The 24,164-nt window shown below is 44.9% G+C and overlaps 1 pseudogene; it reads right to left on the reverse strand.

Annotated features, from left to right (window-relative positions):
- Positions 1 to 204: 204 nt before the first annotated feature.
- The window catches only part of LOC139228623 (zinc finger protein 585A-like), an 89,766-nt pseudogene continuing 65,806 nt past the window's right edge, over positions 205 to 24,164 (reverse strand).

Below are 24,164 nucleotides of genomic sequence, written 5' to 3' on the forward strand. Positions count from 1 at the left end.
GCCGTATGGCCTACTCCTGGTCCTATTTCTTATGTTCTTATGTTGTTGTTATTAACTGAAGGTATGTGAACTGAAATAATGCAGTTAGAAAGGAGAAAAGGCCTAAATATGGAAGAGGACATCAGGTAGTTTCCTCTCATCTTGGAGACACCAAATACTTGACACACTGTGTGCTTGAAAGAAAGCTAATTTATTCAACAGATATCAAAATATTAAACTTCTGCCCAGTTATAGTGGTTATTAACATCAGCAGAGACAAACCTCAACTGTCAGAGTGAACATGCTTCAGTCCTGGATGTGATTCACAGCAGAACCTAACCCCCGCTGTCATATGTGAATTTGCTGGTGTCTCAGAAGACTAGATGAACAGGTGAATCCCTTCCCACACACGGAACAAGTGAACGGTCTCTCCCCAGTGTGAGTGCGTTGATGTATCAGCAGACTGAATGACCGAGTGAATCCCTTCCCACACTCAGAGCAGGTGAACGGCCCATCCCCCGTGTGAACTCGCTGGTGTGTCAGCATGTCACCTGACTGAGCGAATCCCTTCCCACACTTGGAGCAAATGAATGGCCTCTCTCCGCTGTGAACTCGTTGATGTGTCAGCAGGTTGGATGACTGAGCGAATCCCTTCCCACACTCGGAGCAGATGAACGGCCTCTCCCCGGTGTGAACTCGCTGGTGTCTCAGCAGGTTGGATGACAGAGTGAATCCCTTCCCACACTCGGAGCAGATAAACAGTCTCTCCCCAGTGTGAATCCGCTGGTGTGTCAGCAGACCCATTGTGCTTTTAAAGCTCTTCTGACAGTCAGAACATTTAAAAGATCTATCATCAGTGTGAATAAGTTGGTGTGAAGTGAGGTTGGTTAACTGGGTGAATCCCTTCCCACACTCCGAGCAGGTGAATGGCCTCTCCCCAGTGTGAACTCGCTGATGTGTCAGCAGGTGGGATGACCGAGTGAATCCCTTCCCACACACGGAGCAGGTGAACGGTCTCTCCCCAGTGTGACTGCGTCGATGATTTCCCAGCTGGGTTGGGGCATTGAATCCCTTCCCACAGTCCCCACGTTTCCACGGTTTCTCCGTGGTGCGGGTGTCCTTGTGTCTCTCCAGATTGGACGATCGGTTGAAATGGCATCCACACACAGAACACGTGTACGGTTTCTCCCCGCTGTGAATGGTGCAATGTTTTTCAGGCTGTGTAACTGGTTAAAGCTCTTTCCACAGTCAGTGCACTGGAACACTCTCACTCACGCGTGTTTATAGGGTCTTGGTGCTTTCCCACAGACATAACAGACAAACAGTTCTCCTTCCAGATTCAAAGGCTGACGATATTCAGATCCTGGTGAAATGAGTGACAGAGATCTTGATATGATGTTAGGTTTGAGTTTTCCGTCTGTAAATCCTTACTTTCTAATACTCTGTAAAAGGAATTTATCACTGAGTACAGGATAGAAGTTCAGAACAGACAATTCTAGTTTTCATACAATGATAGAAATTTACAGCACAGGAGGCCGCCATTCGGCCCATTGTGTCCATGCCGGTCGACAAAGAGCTATCCAGCCCAATGACACATTGAAGCTGTTGGTCCGTAGCCTTGTAGGTTACGGCACTTCCAAGTGCACATCTAAGTACTTCTTAAATGCTACCTCCCTTTCAGGCAGTGAGTTCCAGACCCCCACCATCCTCTGGGTGGAAAAGATTCTCCTCAAATCCCCTCTAAACAATTACTTTAAAGCAATGCCCCCTGGATATTGACCCCTCTGCTAAGGGAAATAGGTTTCTCCTATCCAGTCCCCTCATAGTTTTATGCACCACAGCCTCCTCTCTTCCAAAGAAAACAACTCCAGCCTAGCCAATCTTTCATCATAGCTAAAATTCTCCAGTCCAGGCAACAACCATGGAAATCTCTTCTGTACCCTCTTTCCTGTAATGCGGTGACCAGAACTGCATGCAGTACTCTAGCTGTGACCTAACTAGTGTTTAACACCGTTCAAGCATAACCCCCCTGCTCTTGTATTCTATGCCTTGGCTAATAAAGGCAAGTATTCTGTATGCTTTCTTAACCACCTTATCTACCTGGCCTGCTACCTTCGGGGATTCATGGCCATGCACTCTAAGGTCCCACTGTTCCTCTACGCTTCTCAGTGTCCTACCATTTATTGTTTATTCCTTTGCCTTGTTAGCCCTCCCCAAATGCATTACCTCACACTTCTGCAGATTGAATTCCATTTGCCACTGTTCTGCCCACCTGACCAGTCCATTGATATCTTCCTGCAGTCTACACCTTTCTTCATGAACAACCCCATGGCCAATTTTTGTATCATCTGCAAACCTCTTAATCATATCCCCTACATTCAAGTCTAAATCATTGATATGTACCACAAAAAGCAAGGGATCTAGTACTGAGCCCTGCGTAACCCCACTGGAACACCCATCAACCATTCCCTTTTGCTTCCTGCCTCTGAGCCAATTCTGAATCCAACTTGCCACTTTGCCTTGGATCCTATAAGCTTTTACTTTCGTGACCAATCTGCCAAATGGGACCTTATCAAAAGCCTTACTAAAATCCATATACACATCAAACGCACCACCCTCATCGACTCTCCTTGTTACATCCTCAAAATTCAATCAAGTTAGTCAGACACCACCTTCTATTAACAAATCCATGCTGACTGTCCTTGATTAATCCGTGACTTTCGAAATGAAGATTTATCCTGTCCATCAGAATGTTTTCCAATAATTGAAAGTCCAATTTGCTGAACTGAATTTTATTTTGATGTAGAATTATACATCACAGAAGGAGGCCATCCGGCCCATCGTACCTATGCCGGCTCTATGAAAGAGCGATCCAATTAGTTCCACTCACCCGCTCTTTCTCCATAGCCTTACAATTTAAGTGACTGTTATGAGCAGGACATTCAAGGCCATTCCTGACATCTTGCCACATCTACGAGTATCCTCTGCAGCTAGTCATGAGACTTCTGTACCCTCTCTTTCCTGTAATGTGGTGACCAGAATTGCATGCAGCACTCTAGCTGTGGCCTAACTAGTGTTTTATACAGTAGAGCTCACAGGGTTGGGGGTAATAGATTAACAAACATAACAAACATAATAGGAGCAGGAGTAGGCCATACGGCTCCTCGAGCCTGCTCCGTCATTTAATACGATCATAGCTGATCCGATCATGGACTGAGGTCCACTTCCCTGCCCGTTTCCCATAACCCCTTATTCCCTTATCGGTTAAGAAACTGTCTATATTTGTCTTAAATTTATTCAATGTCCCAGCTTCCACAGCCCTCTGAGGCAGTGAATTTCACAGATTTACAACCCTTAGAGAAGAAATTCCTCCTCATCTCAGTTTTAAATGGGCGGCCCCTTATTCTAAGATTATGCCCCCTAGTTCTAGTCTCCCCTATCAGTGGAAACATTCTCTCTACATCCACCTTGTCAAGCCCCCTCATAATCTTATATGTTTCGATAAGATCACCTTTCATTCTTCTGAATTCCAATGAGTAGAAGCCCAACCTACTCAACCTTTCCTCATGTCAACCCCCTCATCTCCAGAATCAATCTAGTGAACCTTCTCTGAACTGCCTCCAAAGCAAGTATATCCTTTCCTAAATATGGAAACCAAAACTGCATGCAGTATTCCAGGTGTAACCTCACCAATACCCTGTATAACTGTAGCAAGACATCCTTCCTTTTATATTCCTTCCCCTTTGCAATAAAGGCCAAGATTCCATTGGCCTTCCTGATCATTTACTGTATCTGCATACTATCCTTTTGTGTTTCATACACCAGGACCCCCAGGTCCTGCTGTACTGCAGCACTTTGTAATTTTTCTCCATTTAAATAATAACTTGCTCTTTGATTTTTTTTCTGCCAAAGTGCATAACTTCACACTTTCCAACATTATATTCCATCTGCCAAATTTTTGCCCATTCACTTAGCCTGTCTATGTCCTTTTGCAGATTTGCTTTTCCTCCCATCTTTCTATCATCAGCAAACTTGGCTACATTACGCTCAGTCCCTTCTTCCAAGTCACTGATATAGATTGTAAATAGTTGAGGTCACAGCACTGATTCCTGCGGTACCCCACTAGTTACTGATTGCCAACCAGAGAATGAACTATTTATCCCGACTCTGCCTAACTAACAGAAAACAATCCACTATCCATGCTCATATATTTCCCCCAACCCCGTGAACTTTTATCTTGTGCAGTAACCTTTTATGTGGCACCTTGTCAAATGCCTTCTGGAAGTCCAAATACACCACATCCACTGGCTCCCCGTTATCCACCCTGTTCGTTGCATCCTCAAACAATTCCAGCAAATTTGTCAAACATGACTTCCCCTTCATAAATCCATGCTGACTCTGCTTGACTGAACTATGTTTTTCCAAATATCCTGCTACTGCTTTTTTAATAATGGACACCAACATTTTCTCAACCACAGATGTTAGGCTAACTGGTCTATAGTTTCCTGCTTTTTGTCTACCTCCTTTTTTAAATAGGGGCATTACATTTTCAGTTTTCCAATCTGCTGGGATCTCTTCAGAATTCAGGAAATTTTGGTAAATTACAATGAATTGTAATAGCAGCACTGTCCTGCTGCTACTTCTCTTAAGACCCTAAGATGCAAACCATCAGGTCCAGGGGATTTATCCACCTTTAGTCTCATTATCTTACGATTACCACCTCCTTAGTGATTGTGATTGTGGTACGTTCCTCCCCCCATAGCCCCTTGACTATCCACTGTCGTGATATTGTTTGTGTCCTCTACCATAAAGACTGATACAAAATATTTGTTCAGAGTTTCTGCCATCTCCATGTTCACCATTACTAATTCCCCGGTCTCATCCTCTAAGAGACCAACATTTACTTTAGCCACTCTTTTCCATTTTATAAACCTATAGAAACTCTTGCTATTTTTTTTATTTCATGCTAGTTTACTTTCATAGGCTGTCGTCCCTTAATTATTTTTTTAGTCATTCTTTGCTGGCTTTTAAAAGCTTCCCAATCTTCTGTCCTCCCACTAGTTTTGGCCACTTTGTATGCCCTTCTTTTTAATTGGATACCATCCTTTATTTCTTTAGTTAGCCATGGATGGCTATCTTTTCTTTTACACCCTTTCCTCCTCACTGGAATATATTTTCTTGAGAGTTGTGAACTATCTCCTTAAATGTACACCACTGTTCATCAACCCTCCTACATTTTAATCTATTTTCCCAGCTCACTTTACCCAACTCTGACCTTATTGAGATGTATAAAGTTATTAAGGGCCAATATAAAGTGGATAGGAAGGACCTATTTCCCTTAGTAAAGGGGCCAACAACCAGGGGGCATAGATTTAAAGTAATTGGTAGGAGGTTTAGAGGAGATTTGAGGAGACATTTCTTGATGGTTGGTATGGAACTCACTGCCTGAAAGGGTGGTAGAGGCAGAAATCCTCACCAAATTTAAAAAGTACTTGGATGTGAACTTGAAGTGCCGTGACCTACAGGACTACAGATCAAGAGTTGGAAAGTGGGATTAGGCTGGATAGCTCTATCGGTCAGTGCGGACACAATGGGCCGAATGGCCTCCTTCCATGCTGTAAATTTCTATGATTCTATGAACAAGTCCCAATGCCTGGGAGACTAAATTATTGCATCAGTTATTTGATTCTCACTCACCACACGTCGTATTTCACACCATCTCTCCTAAAGGCGCTGGTCAGTATTGAGCTTATGGTTTACATCCCACACATTGCAACAGAAAAGCCCCAGAGCTGGGCTCCCTTTGTACACTCCCAGGGCTGGAATCCCCAGGGGCGAGAGTGCTGCCCATTCAAGCACACTGGCACTTAAAATCTGAGCCAGTGGATTGTGAGACAAAGAGCCTTATCCCAATAAGGGGAACAAAGGGCCACAGCCTCCCCTGAGCCCAGACCCTGAACAAGGGACTGCAGAAAGTCGCTGCCCTGCGGATCACACAATCACCAGCGCAAGTCCCGCCCCCTCGGGCTCCCTGATTGGCTGGAGGACCCGCCGCCGGCTCGCTCCTCCAGCTCGGCCCTACTCCCTTCCTATTGGTCAGCAGCTCCCGTCAATCAGGCGGTGGGCCTGGGTCACGTATCCCTCGAGCGCGCGCGCCGCCAAACTGATGAAACTCCGCGCGGGGCACGGATGGGCGGACTCTCAGATTTGGATTTCCCGTCATTCTCTACCTATGCATCCTCCCCCCGCGCGTTTCTCTACCCAATCAGAGCGGAGAAAACTCACTTTGCGTCACCGATCGCGACTCTGCAACGGACAAAAACGCCTTTCCCTGGAACGCCCCGCGCCGACTCCGCAACACAGGATCCGGGAGCGCACGCGCAGCTCCGCCTGTGGCAGGGGGAGGGAGCGGTTGGTGACCACTGCCCATGCGGGGTTATTACCAATGGCGACCGCGAGGTGTCGCTGTGCTGGACGTGGTGTCGCGTGCGCATGCGCAGACTCACAGCTGTCAATCAACTATCTGGCAGACAAGGCTGCAGGTGAGACCTGGAAAATCATAGAAATTTGCCCATCGTGTGCCTGCCGGCCGACAAACAGCTATCCAGCCTAATCTCGCTTTGCAGCTCTTGGTCCGTAGCCCTCCCTGTAGGATACAGCACTTCAAGTCCACATCCAAGAACTTTTTTAATGTGAGGGTTTCTGCCTCTTATCACCCTTTCAGACAGTGAGTTCCCCACCACCCTCTGGGTGAAAATATTTCTCCTCAAATCCCCTCTAAACCTGCTGCCAAGTACTTTAAATCTATGCCCCTTGTATATTGACACCTCTGCTGAGGGGAACAGATCCTTCTATCCATTCTATCTAGTCCCCTCATAATTGTATACACCTCAAAAAGGTCTTCCTTCAGCCTCCTCTGTTCCAAAGAAAACAACTACAACCTATCCAATCTTTCCTGATAGCTAAAATTCTCCAGTCCAGGCAACATCCTTGCAAATCTCCTCTACCCACTCTAGTGTAATCACATTTTTCTTGTAACGTGGTGACCAGAATTGCACGCAGTACTCTAGCTGTGGCCTAACTCGTGTTTTATACAGTTCAAGCCTTACTTCCCTGCTCTTATATTTTAAGTCTATAAAGGCAAGTATCCTGAATGCCTTCTTAGTCACCTTATCTGCCTGTCTGACTACCTTCAGGGATCTTTGTACATGCATTCCAAGGTCTCTCTGTTCCTCTACAGTTCTCCGTGTCCTGCCATTTATTGTTTATTCCCGTGTCTTGTTAGCCCTCCCCAAATGCATTGCCTCACACTTCTCTGGATTGAATTCCATTTGTCGCTGTTCCGTCCATCTGACCAGTCCATTGATATCTTCCTGCAGTCTACAGCTTTCTTCTTCATTATCAACCACATAGCCAATTTTTGTATCATCAGCAAACTTCTTCGTCATACCCCATATGTTCAAGCCCAAATCATTGATATATACCACACAAAGCAAAGGACCTAGTACTGAACCCTGCGGAACCCCGCTGGAAATAACCTTCTAGTCACAAAAACACCCGTTGAACCATCACCCTTTGCTTCCTGCGTCTGAGCCAATTTTGGATCCAACTTGCCACTTTTCCCTGGATCCCATGGACTTTTACTTTCATGATCAGTCTGCCATGTGGGACCTTATCAAAAGCCTTGCTAAAATCCATGTAGAATGCATCAAATGCACTACTCTCTTCGACCCTCCTTGTTACCGCCTCAGACACGACCTTCTCTTAACAAATCCATGCTGACAGTTCATGATTAATCCGTGTCTTTCTAAATGATGATCAATACTGTCCCTCAAAAATGTTTCTGTTAATTTGCCCACCCCCTACATTCGACTGAATGTCCTGTAATTACTAGGTCTATCCCTTTCTCCCTTTTTAAACGATGGTACAACATTAGCAGTCCTCTAGTACCACACCTGTAGCCAGAGAAGATTGAAAAATGATGGTGCGAGCCTCCGCTATTTCCTCCTTTGCTTTTCTTCATGGTCTGGGTAGCATTTCGTCCCGGGGCGTGGCAATTTAAATATAGGTTGAGTGTCCAAAATCTGGAGATCTGGACTCAAGAGCGATTGGTGGCAGGTCATCCAGAATCCGTAAAATATTCCAGAATTCGGACCCTGCCAAACTCGGAGCCCTGGGGCTGCCTGACCTTGGGCCTCACCTTGCCGTCGCTGACCTTACCCCAGCGCAGCTCGCCTCGCTCACCGCCGTTGCCCTTACCTCAAGGCCTCCTCACCGGCCCGCCCCAACACCTCCTCTGCGACAGGGCCTGCCTGAACAGCTCCACCTTGGCGGGGCCTGCCCGAACACCTTCTCCTTGGCGGGGCCCGCATGAACAACTCCTCGGCGGCTGGGCCCCTCCCGGCGACCTCCTGGATAGGGCCGGCGACCTGAACAGCACCTCGGAGAGCAACCCTCCCCCGCTTTCTGACCTTCCGAAATCCGGAAATACCCGAACCTGGGCTCGGGCATTTCCAGATTTCAGACATCAGAAACATGATCCAAAGTCCGGAAAACACGAAAACCGGCTCGGCCTCGGTCCCGAGGTTGCCGGATTCAGGACGCTCAACTTGTATAGTGGTGAGTTGTCGAGGAAGCGCGGCGGGAGTCGGAGGAGGCGGCCTAGAAAAGGATCATCAGCCAGGGAGCGGCGGCAGCGTCAAGGAGGAGGCTAGCTGGTGCAGGGAGAGAAGGCAAAAAAGAAGTAGAAAGAAATCAAAGGGTGACGTCACAGCCAGGGAGGTAAGTGATTGGTGAGTAGTTTTTCTTTTTTCCTTTATCAGTAGGTAACGTTTATCATTGTTGTTGCCAAATTAAGTTAATCTAGGGGTTATGTCATGGCAGGAGAGCCCAGACATGGGTCATGCTCCTCCTGTGCTATGTGGGAACTCGGACGCTTCCAGTGTCCCTGATGACTACATGTGTGGGAAGTGCATCCTGCTACAGCTCCTGACAGACCGCATTGCGGCACTGAAGCTACAGGTAGATTCACTCTGGAGCATCCGCGATGCTGAGGATGCCGTGAATAGCACGTTTAGTGAGTTGGTCATACCGCAAGTAAAGGTTACACAGACAGATAGGGGATGGGTGACCAGCAGGAACAGCAGTGGAAGGAAGGTAGTGCAGGGGTCCTCTGCGGTCATCCCCCTCCAAAACAGATACACCGTTTTGGGTACTGTTGGGGGGGATGACTCATCAGAGGAGGGCAGCAGCAGCCAAGTTCATGGCACCGTGGGTGGCTCTGCTGCACAGGAGGGCAGGAAAAAGAGTGGGAGAGCTATAGTGGTAGAGGATTCTATTGTAAGGGGGATATATAGACGTTTCTGCGGCCGCAATCGGGACTCCAGGATGGTATATTGCCTCCCTGGTGCAAGGGTCAAGGATGTCTCGGAGTGGCTACAGGACATTTTGGAGGGGGAGGGTGAACAGCCAGTTGTCGTGGTGCATACAGATATCAATGATATAGGTGAAAAATGGGATGAGGTCCGACAAACTGAATTTAGGGAGCTAGGAGTTAAATTAAAAAGTAGGACCTCAAAGGTAGTAATCTCAGGATTGCTACCAGTGCCATGTGTTAGTCAGAGTAGGAATTGCAGATAGCTCAGATGAATACGTGGCTTGAGGAGTGGTGCAGAAGGGAGGGATTCAGATTCCTGGGACATTGGAACTGGTTCTGGGGGAGGTGGGACCAGTACAAACCGGACGGTCTGCACCTGGGCAGAACTGGAACCAATGTCCTAGGGGGAGTGTTTGCTAGTGCTGTTGGGGAGGGGTTAAACTAATATGGCAAGAGGATGGGAACCTATGCAGGGAGATGGAGGGAAGTAGATTGGGGGCAGAAGCAAAAATAGAAAGGAGAAAAGTAAAACTGGAGGGCAGAGAAACCCAAGGCAAAAATCAAAAAGAGCCACATTACAGCAAAATCCTAAAGGGGCAAAGTGTGTTAAAAAGACAAGCCTGAAGGCTCTGTGCCTCAATGCGAGGAGTATTCGTAATAAGATGGACGAATTAACAGCGCAGGCAGCATTTAACGAATATGATATAATTGGCATCACGGAGACATAGCTCCAGGGTGACCAAGGCTGGGAACTCAACATCCAGGGGTACTCGACATTCAGGAAGGATAGATAGAAAGGAAAAGGAGGTGGGGTAGCGTTGCTGGATAAAGAAGAAATTAACGCAATAGTAAGGAGAAGGACATTAGCTTGAATGATCTGGAATCTGTATGGGTGGAGCTGCGGAATACCAAAGGGCAGAAAACACTAGTGGGAGTTGTGTACAGACCATCAAACAGTAATAGTGAGATTGGGGACATCATCAAACAAGAAATTAGGGATGCGTGCAATAAAGGTATAGCAGTTATCATAGGCAACTTTAATCTACATATAGATTGGGCTAACCAAACTGGTAGTAATACGGTGGAGGAGGATTTCCTGGAGTGTATTAGGGATGGTTTTCTAGACCAATATGTCAAGGAATCAACTGGAGAGCTGGCCATCCTAGACTGGGTGATGTGTAATGAGAAAGGACTAATTAGCAATCTTGTTGTGCGAGGCCCCTTGGGAAAGAGTGACCATAATATGGTAGAATTCTTTATTAAGATAGAGAGTGACACAGTTAATTCAGAGACTAGGGTCCTGAACTAAAAGGTAACTTCGATGGTATGAGACGTGATTTGGCTAGAATAGACTGGCAAATGATACTTAAAGGGTTGACAGTGGAGTGGCAAATGGCAAACATTTAAAGATCACATGGATGAACTTCAACAATTGTACATCCCAGTCTGGAGTAAAAATAAAACGGGGAAGGTGGATCAACCGTGGCTAACAAGGGAAATTAAGGATAGTGTTAAATCCAAGGAAGAGGCATATAAATTGGCCAGAAAAAGCAGCAAACCTGAGGACTGGGAGAAATTTAGAATTCAGCAGAGGAGGACAAAGGTTTTAATTAGGAGGGGTAAAATAGAGTATGAGAGGAAGCTTGCTGGGAACATAAAAACTGACTGCAAAAGCTTCTATAGAAATGTGAAGAGAAAAAGATTAGTGAAGACAAACCTTGCAGTCAGATTCAGGTGAATTTATAATGGGGAACAAAGAAATGGCAGACCAGTTGAATAAATACTTTGGTTCTGTCTTCACGAAGGAAGACATAAATAACCTTCCGGAAATACTAGGGGACCGAGGGTCTAGCGAGAAGAAGGAACTGAAAGAAATCCTTATTAGGTGGGAAATTGTGTTAGGGAAATTGATAGGATTGAAGGCCGATAAATCCCTGGGGCCTGATAGTCTGCATCCCAGAGTACTTAAGGAAGTGGCCCTAGAAATAGTGGATGCATTGGTGATTATTTTCCAACGGTCTATCGACTCTGGATCAGTTTCTATGACTGGAGGGTAGCTAATGTAACACCACTTTTTAAAAAAGGAGGGAGAAAGAAAATGGGTTGGGCCGTGATGTGTTTATTGGTTCATCTTGTTGATTCTAAACCTTTGCCAATTATTTGATGTGATCTGTTTTCTTGTGCATCTTTAAAAAAATTACATTTCCTGAGTGGATTCAAATTTAAATTGAAGCCAGGTTTTCAGGCATGATGCTCGATTCACACATCGAAGGTGGGAGAGATGCTGTGGGGCACACGCTAAGTCCAGCAGCTGAAAGTGATTAACAGACTGGGTTTTGTGTTTAGTGATTCCGGGCGTGTTACTGACACCTTCCCTCAGGAGAGGAACTCTGGAAGGTAAGAGGAGCTGGAACTTGTCCACGAGAGTAAAGGAAGCTTTGAGAACTGAAATAATAGCGAGTTAGCAAGGAGAAATGGCTCAAATATGGAGCAGTCGGTAACAGGACATCAACTGGTCTCCTCTTATCTTGGAGACATCAAATATCAACACTGTGTTATTTGAAATATCAAAATATTAAACTTCAGCCCAGTTATAGGGGTTATTAACTTCAGCAGAAACAAACTCCAACTGTCAGTCATTTTCCAACATTCTATAGACTCTGGATCAGTTCCTATGGATTGGAGGGTAACTAATGTAACCCCACTTTTTAAAAAAGGAGGGAGAGAGAAAACAGGGAATTATAGGCAGGTTAGCCTGACATCAGTAGTGGGGAAAATGTTGGAATCAATTAGTAAAGATGAAATAGCAGTGCATTGAAAAGCAGTGACAGGATCGGTTTATGAAAGAGAAATCATGCTTGACAAATCTTCTAGAATTCTTTGATGATTTAATTAGCAGAGCGGATAAGGGAGAAAGAACCAGTGGATGTGGTGTATTTGGACTTTCAAAAGGCATTTGACAAGGTCCCACTCAAGAGATTGGTGTGCAAAATTAAAGCACATGGTATTGGGAGTAATGTACTGACATGGATAGAGAACTGGTTGGCAGACAGGAAGCAGAGAGTCATGATAAACGGGTCCTTTTCAGAATGGCAGGCAGTGATTAGTGGGGTGCCGCAGGGCTCTATGCTGGGACCCCAGCTATTTACAATATACGTTAATGATTTAGATGAAGGAATTGAGTGTAATATCTCCAAGTTTACAGATGACACTAAGCTGGGTGGCAGTGTGAGCTGTGAAGAGGACACTAAGAGGCTGCACAATGACGGACAGATTAGGTGAGTGGGCAAATGCATGGCAGATGCAGTATAATATGGATAAATGTGAGGTTATCCACTTTGGTGGCAAAAACAGGAAGGCAGAATATTAACTGAATGGCGGCAGATTAGGAAAAGGGGAGGTGCAACGAGACCTGCGTGTCATGATACATCAGTCATTGAAAGTTGGCATGCAGGTACTGCAGGCAGTGAAGAAGGCAAATGGTATGTTGGCCTTCATAGCTAGGGGATTTGAGTATAGGAGCAGGGAGGTCTTACTGCAGTTGTACAGGGCCTTGGTGAGGCCTCACTTGGAATATTGTGTTCAGTTTTCGTCTCCTAATCTGAGGAAGGACATTCTTGCTACTGAGGGAGTGCAGCGAAGGTTCACCAGACTGATTCCTGGGATGGCAGGACTGACATATGAGGAGAGACTGGATCGACTGGGCATGAATTCACTGGAGTTTAGAAAGATGAGAGGGGATTTCATAGAAACATATAAAATTCTGACGGGACTGGACAGGTTAGATGCAGGAAGAATGTTCCCAATGTTGGGGAAGTCCAGAACTAGGGGACACAGTCTAAGGATAAGGGGTAAGCCATTTAGGACTGAGATGAGGAGAAATTTCTTCACTCAGAAAGTTGTTAACCTGTGGAATTCTCTACCGCAGAGAGTTGTTGATGCCAGTTCATTGGATATATTCAGGAGGGAGTTAGATATGCCTCTAACGGCTAAAGGGATCAAGAGGTATGGAGAGAAAACAGGAAAGGGGTACTGAGGTGAATGGTCAGCCATGATCTTATTGAATGGTGGTGCAGGCTCGAAGGGCCCAATGTCCTACTTTTGCACCTATTTTCTATGTTTCTATGTACTTTCAAAGTTGCTAAACCCCTTAATATTTCCTCTCTCACTATGTTTATCTCTTCTAATATTTCACACTTCTCTTTAACTATAATGTCTGCATCGACCATCTCTTTTGTGACGAGAGATGTGCAAAGTATTAATTAAGAACCATTCCCACGTCTTCCGCCTCACACACAGGTTACCTTTTTGGTCTCTAATAGGCCCTACTCTTTCTTTACCATATCCTCTTGCTGTTTATGTATTTATAAAACATCTTGCCAATATTTTTTCATGCCCTCGCTTTGCTTTCCTAATTTCCCTTTTAATTTAACCGCTGCACTTTCTGTATTCCTCTACACTTTCTGCAGTATTGAGCTCTCGGTATCTAACGAAAGCTTCACATTTTTTCCTTATCCTACTCTGTATGCTCTTTAACATCCAGGGGGCTCTGGATTTGGGAGTTCCATCCTCTTATGTGGGAACATATTTGTTCTGAACCTTCATTATCTCTTCCTTGAATGCCTCCCACTGTTCTGACACAGATTTACCTTCAAGTAGCTGTTTCCAGTCCACGTTTGCTGAATCACCTCTCAGCTCATTAAAACTGACCTTTCTCCAATCGAGAAATTTTACTCCTTGTCTGTTTGTCATTTTCCTTAACTGCCCTAAATCTAACTGAACTATGATCACGACCACCAAAATGCTCTCCCACTGGTACCCTTTCCACCTGCCCAGCATTATTACCCCCTCTTTTGTTGGGCTTGCTACATACAGGATACTGGGTAAAAAAAGTTCTCCTGAATCCATTTTAAGAATTCTGCGCCCTCTATACCTTTTACACTGATTCCATTCCAGTTAATGTTCAGGTAGTTGAAATCCCTTACTATTACTGCACTTCTCAGAAATGTACCTAAATATTTGCTCTTCTATTTCCCAGAAGAGCAAGGGTCCCAGCACTGTCACTACCCCTTTATATGATGTTTGGTTTGTGTTCCTGTCTGTAAATGCTTCACTTCTAAAACCCTGTAAAACGAGTTGAGAAAGGGGTAAGAGGGAGAATGTTGTCTCGTGTTCCCCTTTCCCAGCCCAGGGGCAGTGAAGCTGATTTTCAGGCCCCAGCTACTGCACAGCTTGGTTAAAAGCATCAAAAGTAATGGCAGCTGCAGTACCCACAAGTCCTCGCGCTCCAACCGTCATATTAAGTTGACGCTGACATCATGCATGCGCCACGATCGATGGAACTTTCTCAGCTCCGCGCATGTTCACATTCACATTGTCCATCTCCGACTCTTCCCTTCCTCGGCTTCTCTGACTCCATTTCTGGAGATAGACTATCGAGAAACATCCACTATAAGCCCACTTCGTCCCACCGCGCTTTCTGTAAGGACTCTATTTCAGTCTCCCAGTTTCTCTGTCTCCGTCGCATCTGTTCTGACGACGCCACCTTCCAGACTAGTGCTTCCGATATGTCTTCCTTTTTCCTCAACAAAGGATTTCCTTCGTGGTTGACATGGCCCTCGACCGTGTTTGTACCAATTCCCGCATTTCTGCTCTCACCTCTTCCCCTCCCTCCCAGACCCACGATAGGGTTCCCCTTGTCCGCACCTTTCACCCCACCAGCCCCCACATGCAACGGATCATCCACCGCCATTTCCACCTCCAGTGTGATTCAAACACATCCTCCCCCTCTCCCCTTTCAGCACTCCGAAGGGACTGCTCCCTCCACGACACCCTGGTCCACTCCTCAATCATCCCCAACACTCCTTCCCTTTCCCGCGCAAGCACAGGAGATGCAACACCTGCCCTTTTACCTCCTCCCTTCCCACTGTCCAAACAGCCTTCCAGGTGAAACAGCGATTTACTTGGACTTGCAATATAGTATACTGTATTCGCTGCTCACGATGCAGCCTCCTCTACATTGTGGAGACCAAATGCAGATTGGGTGACCGCTTTGCGGAATACCTCCATTCAGTCCGTAAGGGTGACCCCGAGCTTCTGGTTGCCTGTCACTTTAATTCTCTGCTGCACTCCCACTCTGATCTTGGCCTCTTAGACGGTCCCTCGTATCGAGGATGACTTGCTTCCACACCAAAAGGTTCAGAGGTATTTCAATGAAGGACATGATGCACCAGGTCGCGAAGGGTGAAAAATGCCTGTGTATGGATTTTTTTAACGTGTGGTGGCCGTTGCACACCAGCCACCACACGGGATTGACAGAGCTAAGTCTTGGTCCAGTGGCAAGGATTAACCAAGATAACTGGAGACCTAGTGCGCACACATATTGCAGTGTGAGCTGGCCCTGCTGCCCCTGGGCCCCGAACTCACACCTCTCCTGGGCCCCGATCACGTCGCTCTACAATCTCTCGCCGCTCCTTTGCTCCTGCTGTATCTGCCCACGCTCCAATCAGCGCCCTGGATTTAGGTGATGTCCAATTCAGTCGCCCATCTCCAAGTCCAAATCGTCACCCACCTGAACCAGCTCGTGCTGTACCTTGCAGCAGCCGCCACGCTGCCGCTCCTTTTACGGCCCCGACCTGCCGCTGATGTTCCCACACAGGTCGGGGCCGCCACGCTTCCATGGCCGCTGTTCTTACACCGTTCCAATGAAGCTCAATATAAGCTCGAGGAAAAGTACCTCAGCTTTCGATGAAGTGAGCCTTCTGGACTTCACATCGAGCCTGCTCCGCCATTTAATATCATGGCTGATCTGATCATGGACTCAGCTCCACTTCCCTGCCCACTCCCCATAATCCTTTATTCCCTTATCACTCAAAAATCTGTCTATCTCCTCCTTTAAATATATTCAATGAACCAGCCTCCACAGCTCTCTGGGGCAGAGAATTCCATAGATTTACAACCCTTTGAGAGAAGAAATTCCTCCTCATCTCAGTTTTAAATGGGCAGCCTCTTATTCTGAGACTATGTCCCCAAATTTTAGTTTCCCTGATGAGTGGAAATATCCTCTCTGCATCCACCTTGTCGAGCCCCCTCATTATCTTACATGTTTCGATAAGATCATCTCTCATTCTTCTGAACTCCAATGAGTATAGGCCCAATCTACTCAACCTATCTTCATAAGTCAACCCCTCATCTCCAGAATCAACCGAGTGAACCTTCTCTGAACAGCCTCCAATGCGAATATATCCTTCCTTAAATACAGAGACCAAAACTCCACGCAGTATTCTCGTTGTGGCCTCACCACTACTCTGTACAGTTGTAGCAGGACTTCTCTGCTTTTATACTCTATCCCCCTTGCAATAAAGGCCAACATTCCATTTGCCTTCCTGATTACTTGCAGTACCTGCATACTAACTTTTTGTGTTTCATGCACAAGGACCCCCAGATCACTCTGTACTGCAGCACTTTGCAATTTTTCTCCATTTAAATTATAATTAGCTTTTCTATTTTTTTCTGCCAAAGTGGATACCTCACATTTTGCCATATTATACTCATCTGCCAAATTTTTGCCCCCTCCCTTAGTCTGTCTATATACATTTGCAGATTTTTTGTGTCCTCCTCACAATTTGCTTTGTATCATCAGCAAACTTGGCTACATTACACTCAGTCCCTTCATCCAAGTCATTAATATAGTTTGTAAATAGTTGAGGACCCACCACCAATCCCTGCGGCACCCCACTAGTTACTGTTTGCCAGCTGGAAAATGACCCATTTATCCTAACTCTCTGTTTGCTGTTAGTTAGCTAATCCTCTATCCATGCTAATATTTGAACAAATTGAACAAATAATTTGGTTCTGTCTTCACTAAGGAAGACACGAATAACCTCCCAAAAATACTAGGGGACCGAGGGTCTAGCGAGAAGGAGAAACTGAGGGAAATCATTATTAGTCAGGAAATGGTGTTAGGGAAATTGATGGGATTGAAGGCCGATAAATCCCCAGGGCCTGATAGCCTGCATCTCAGAGTACTTAAGGAAGTGGCCCTAGAAATAGTAGATGCATTGGTAGTCATTTTCCAACATTCCATGGACTCTGGATCAGTTCCTATGGATTGGAGGGTAGCTAATGTAACCCCATTTTTTAAAAAAGGAGGGAGAGAGAAAACAGGGAATTATAGACCGGTTAGCCTGACATCAGTAATGGGGAAAATGCTGGAATCAATTATTAAGGATGTAATAGCAGCGCATTGAAAAGCAGTGACAGGATCGGTCCAAGTCAGCATGGATTTATGAAAGGGAAATCATGCTTGAGAAATCTTCTAGAATTTTTTGAGGATGTAATTAGTCGAGTGGATAAGGGAGAACCAGTGGATGTGGTAAATTTGGACTTTCAAAAGGCTTTTGACAAGGTCCCACACAAGAGATTAGTGCGCAAAATCAAGGCACATGGTATTGGGGGTAATGTATTGACGTGGATAGAGAACTGGTTGGCAGACAGGAAGCAAAGAATGGGAATAAACGGGTCTTTTTCAGAATGGCAGGCAGTGACTAGTGGGGTACTGCAAGGTTCAGTGCTGGGACCCCAGCTATTTACAATATATATTAATGATTTAGACGAAGGAATTGAATGTAATATCTCCACGTTTGCAGATGACACTAAGCTGGGTGGCAGTGTGAGCTGCGAGGAGGACACTAAGTGGCTGCAGGGTGACTTGGACAGGTTAGGCGAGTGGGCAAACGCATGGCAGATGCAGTATAATGTGGATAAATGTGAGGTTATGCACTTTGGTGGCAAAAACAGGAAGGCAGATTATTATCTGAATGGTGACAGATTTGTAAAAGGGGAGGTGGGACAAGACCTGGGTGTCATGGTACATCAGTCATTGAAAGAAGGCATGCAGGTACAGCAGGCAGTAAAGAAAGCAAATGGCATGTTGGCCTTCATAGCGAGAGGATTTGAGTATCAGAGCAGGGAGGTCTTACTGCAGTTGTACAGGACCTTGGTGAGACCACACCTGGAATATTGTGTGCAGTTTTTGTTTCCTAATCTGAGGAAGGACATTCTTGCTATTGAGGGAGTGCAGCGAAGGTTCACCAGATTGATTCCGGAATGGCATGGCTGGCATATTAAGAAAGACTGGATCAACTAGGCTTATATTCACTGGAATTTAGAAGAATGAGCGGGAATCTCATAGAAGCATATAAAATTGTGACGGGATTGGACAGGATAGATGCAGGAAGCATGTTCCAGATGTTGGGGAAGTCCAGAACCAGGGGTCACAGTCTAAGGATAAGGGGTAAGCCATCTAGGATCGAGATGAGGAAAAACTTTTTCACCCAGAGAATTGTGAACCTGTGGAATTCTCTACCACAGAAAGTTGTTGAGTCCAGTTCGTTGGATATATTCAAAAGGGAGTTAGATGTGGCCCTTACGGCTAAAGGGATCAGGCAGGAGTGGGGTACTGAAGTTGCATGATCAGCCATGATCATATTGAATGGTGGTGCAGGCTCGAAGGGCCGAGTGGCCTGCTCCTGCACCTATTTTCTATGTTTCTAGTATATTACCCCCAATCCTGTGAACTTTTATCTGATGCAGTAACGTTTTATGTGGCACCTTATCGAATGCCTTCTGAAAATCCAAATAGACCACATCCACTGATTCCCCCTTGTCCACCCTGCTCATTACATCCTCAAAGATCTCCAGCAAATTTGTCAAACATGATTTCCCTTTCATAAAACCAGGCTGACTCTGCTTGATGGAATTATGCTTTTCCAAATGTCTGGCTACTGCTTTTTATCTGCCTCCTTTTTTAAAATAGGGTCGTTACATTTGCAGTTTTCCAATCTGCTGAGACCGCCCCAGATTTCAGGGAATTTTGGTAGATTACAACCAATGTATCCACTATCTCTGCCGCCACTTCTTTTAAGACCCGAGGATTTAAGCCATCAGGTCCAGGGGATTTGTCTGCCTTTGGTCCCATTATTTTACCGAGTACGACTTCATTAGTGATAGTGATTGTATAAACGTTTCTCCCTCCCTATAGCCCCTTGATTATCCACTATTGGGATGTTTTTAGTATCTTCTACCGTGAAGACCGATATAAAATATTTGTTCAACGTCTCTCCCATTTCCCTGTTCTTCATTATTAATATCCCAGATTCAAATTCCAGGGGACCAACATTTACTTTAGCCGCTTTTTTTCTTTTTATGTACCTGTAGAAACGCTTACTATCTTTTTATATTTCGTGCTAGTTTATATCTTTATCATTTTTTTAGTCGTTCTTTGCTGGCTTTTAAAAGTTTCCCAATCCTCTGGTGTCCCACTAGTCCTGGCCACATTGAATGCCCTTGTTTTCAATTTGAACAGGTTGGATACAGAGTAATGCTGTCTCCACATTGTCCCAAACACACCCAGGGCAGGTACAGCATGTGTTAGATACAGAGTAAAGCTTCCTCTACACTGTCCCATCAAACACTCTCAGGGCAGGTATAGCACAGGTTAGATACAGAATAATTGATTAGGCAAAGCAAATTGACCAGGGCAGCCTTGAGGAAAAGTTCATAGGGTGTATCCGGGATAGTTTCCTTAAACATTACGTTGCACAACCAACCTGGGAGCAGGCTATCTTAGATCTGATACTGTGTAATGAGACAGGATTAATAAACGATCTCCTCATAAAGGATCCTCTAGGAATAAGTGACCATAACATGGTTGAATTTCAAATTCAGTTGGAGGATGACAAAGTTGGATCTCTAACCAGTGTCCTAAGCTTAAGTAACGGAGACTAAAAAGGTATGAAGGCAGAGTTGGCTAAAGTGGACTGGGAAAGTAGATTACAGAATGGGATGGTTGATGAGCAATGGCAGATGTTTAAGGAGATATTTCATAACTCTCAACAAAAATATAGCCCAATGAGACGGAAAGGCTGTAAGAGAAGGGATAACCATCCGTGGCTAACTAAGGAAATAAGAAATGGTATCAAATTGAAAACAATGGCATAGAATGTGGGCAAGATTAGTGGGAGGCCAGAAGATTGGGAAACTTTTAAAAGCCAGCAAAGAATGACAAAAAAAAAATAAAGAGAGGGAAGATGGATTATGAAAGTAAACTAGCACAAAATATAAAAACAGATAGTAAGGGTTTTTACACGTACATAAAAAGGAAAAGCATGGCTAAAGTAAATGTTGGTTCCCTAGAGGAAGAGAATGGGGAATTAATAATGGGGAACAGGGAAATGGTAGAGACTTTGAACAAATATTTTGTATCGGTCTTCACAGTAGAGGACACTAAAAACATCCAAATAGGGGATAATTAATGGGCTATAAGGAGAGAGGAACTTAATACAATCACTATCACTAAAGAAGTAGTACTCGGTAAAATAATGGGATTAAAAGCGGACAAGTTCCCTGGACCTGATGGCTTGCATCCTAGGGTCCTTAAAGAAGTGGCTGCAGAGACAGTGGATGCATTGGTTGTAATCTACCAAAATTCTGGGGAGGTCCCAGCGGATTGGAAAACCGCAAATGTAACGCCCCTGGTTAAAAAAAGAGGCAGACAAAAAGCAGGAAACTATAGACCAGTTAGCTTAATATATGTCATTGGGAAAATGCTGGAGTCCATTATTAAGGAAGCACTAGCAGGTAATTTGGAAAAGTCTAATTCAATCAAGCACAGTTAGCATGGTTTTATGAAAGGGATATCATGTTTGACAAATTTGCTGGTGTTCTTCGAGGATGTAACGGACAGGGTTGGATATGGGGGAAGCAGTGGATGTGTGTATTTCATTTTCCAGAAGGCATTCTATAAGGTGCCACATAAAAAGTTACTGTACAAGATAAAATTCACGGGGTTGGGGGTAATATATTAGCATGGATTGAGGATTGGCTAACTAACAGAAAAACAGACAGTCAGGATAAACGGGTAATTTTCCAGTTGACAAACACTAACTAGTGGGGTGCCACAGGGATCGGTGCTGGGGCCTCAACTATTTACAATCTATATTAATGGGTTTGGATGAAGGGACCAAGTGTAACGTAACGAATTTTGCTGATGATACAAAGATGGCTGGGAAAGCAAATTGTGAGGAGGACACAAAAAATCTGCAAAAGAATATAGACAGGCTAAGTGAGTGGGCAAAAATTTGGCAGATGGAATATAATATTGGAAAATGTAAGGTTATCCATTTTAGCAGAAAAAATAGTAAAGCAGATTATAATTTAAATGGAGAAAAATTGCAAAGTGTGTCAGTACAGGGGCCCATGTGCATGAAACACAAAAAGTTAGTATGCAGGTAAAGCAAGCAATGAGGAAGATTCACACATGGAGATTGAGAACATGGGTCACATATTGTACAGAAACTGATGAGTGTGGCACTGAACCCAGCCAGAGTCAGCACCTTCAGGGAAGGAGAGCGAAGGGGACCGGTGAATATAAAACTGAACCCAGCCAGAATCAGTACCTTCAGGGGAGGAGAGAGAGAGCAGGCCTTGGGAGTGTTTTATGGGACAGTTCAGAGGGGACTTTACTCTATATCTAACCTGTGCTGTACCTGACTGGAGAGAGTTTCAGGCAGACACTTGGTGCTCAGAATACCCGATTCCCTGGCACTGACATCCACCACCTCGATGAGAACGTCATTTAATCCAAAGCTAAGAGAAACCCATCAGTTTCTCCTCGGACACAGATCCGGAGGGACAGTGAGTGTCCTAAACATTTTTGCACAGTGTGCTCAATATTTCAACCCTGGGTCTGAGCCTTTTGGTGATGATTTGAATTTGATGCCCTCGAGTTACTGACTCACTGGTGGAAATAAATTTTCCTCATTTACCTGTTCAAATTTTTACCACCTCCCTCAGATCTCCAATTACCTTTTTGTTCTAATGAAAAGAGCCCCAGTTTCTCCAATCTCTCCTGATAACCAAAGGCTTTCTTCCCTGGCATCATCTCAGTGAATCTCTCTGCACCCTCTCCTTGGTCTTGACAGCCTTCCTAGTGTAAGATGCCCCAAAAGTTGACACAATATTCTAACTGCAGCCTAACCAATGATTTGTACAGGTTTACATGACCACTGCCCTTTTGTACTCTACACCCCTATTTATCAAACCTAGGATTCCATGTGCTTTTTAACCACTTTATCAAGTTGTTCTCTCACTTTTAAAGATTTGTGTGTCTGAATGCCTTGGCTAAAACACATTGGGGCAGAAATTCCGGACTCCCGGGTCCGTATTGAATATTGAGTATTGTGTATGGACCTGGGAAGGCATCGCAAAAGCCGATTTTCAGTGCACAATGCGCATGCACTGAAAACCGGCTTCCATATCTCGGCAGCCAGAATATTTGCAAGGGCAAGATTGCGGGATTTACCCATATCTTGCCCAGCAAATGTCCTGAAAACTCTTGCGCCTGATAAAAGCAGGCGCATAGCCTACTTTTAGAGGCATAAGAGTTTTAAAATACACAAAAACATTTTAAAATAAAATTATAAAAACACAGTTTATTGTTAAAAACCCTCCCCACTGTGGTAAGTTTATTTTAAATCATAATTTAAAAAACTTTTAAAAATCGATAAAAATATATTTTTTATAATATATAAATAACTTTAATTTAAATTAATAAAAATATGTGGTTTATTTTTTTCTATTTTCTTTAGTGTTTTGGGTGTTGGGGGGTTCTCATTCATAATAATGGGAACTCCAATTTACGGAGTTCCCATTATAATGAATGAGAACATACTTTACCTAGAGCCATGTGACTGCAGCTCCAGCCCTGCGCATGTCCTGATGTGCACGCGCAGTGACGCGCAGCTAGTGGAGGCTTCAGGACTGAGAACTCGCGTGGGTGCAGCAGCTGCAGGTAAGAGCGCATCTTTTAAAAGTTTTTTAGCCGATCGCCTGGGGGAAGCAGCCGACCGGGATCTCTGAGCTATTGACATCAAATGTCTGATATAATGTGCATTATGGCAAAGTGAATTTTAGTCTTGAGTTAGAAACTTAAACAGGCGCTGCACTGCAGACTGGTCACCATGGCATCACTGATCAGACATTCCATTCACTGAGTCCCTGTGTTGGAATCTAATCAGATCAGGGGAAAGAACAAGGTTTTCTGTTATCGACTGCAATATAAGCTTAAACCACTGAGTAATAGAGTAGATTACATTATAATGTATGATGTTTATACCTATAATTCTGAAACTATAAATAATAACAACTAACAGTACACAGGATAGTTTAGGGATAATGAGAATTATTACTGAGGAAAAGTAACTGCTAGGAACCAGGGAAAGTGTCCTTGTAAATCACAGATTAGAGAAGTCCCAGCTGTCTTTTAGGCAGTCCTTCGGAATCGAGGAAGACTTGCTTCCACTCCTGAAGTGAGTCCTTAGGTGGCTGAACAGTCCAATACGAGAGCCACAGCCTCTGTCACAGGTGGGACAGATAGTCGTTGAGGGAAGGGGTGGGTGGGACTGGTTTGCCGCACACTCTTTCCGCTGTCTGCGTTTGATTTCTGCATGCTCTCGGCGTTGAGACTCGAGGTGCTTAGCGCCCTCCCGGATGCACTTCCTCTACTTAGGGCGGTCTTGGGCCAGGGACTCCCAGGTGTCAGTGGGGATGTTGCACTTTATCAGGGAGGCTTTGAGGGTGTCCTTGTAGTGTTTCCGCTGCCCACCTTTGGCTCGTTTGCCATGAAGGAGCTCAGAGTAGAGCACATGCTTTGGGAGTCTCGTGTCTGGCATGCGGACTATGTGGCCTGCCTAGCAGAGCTGATCGAGTGTGGTCAGTGCTTCAATGCTGGGGATGTTAGCTTGAATGA

This window comes from Pristiophorus japonicus, chromosome 2 (genome assembly GCF_044704955.1).
Source record: "Pristiophorus japonicus isolate sPriJap1 chromosome 2, sPriJap1.hap1, whole genome shotgun sequence".
Taxonomy (NCBI): domain Eukaryota; kingdom Metazoa; phylum Chordata; class Chondrichthyes; family Pristiophoridae; genus Pristiophorus; species Pristiophorus japonicus.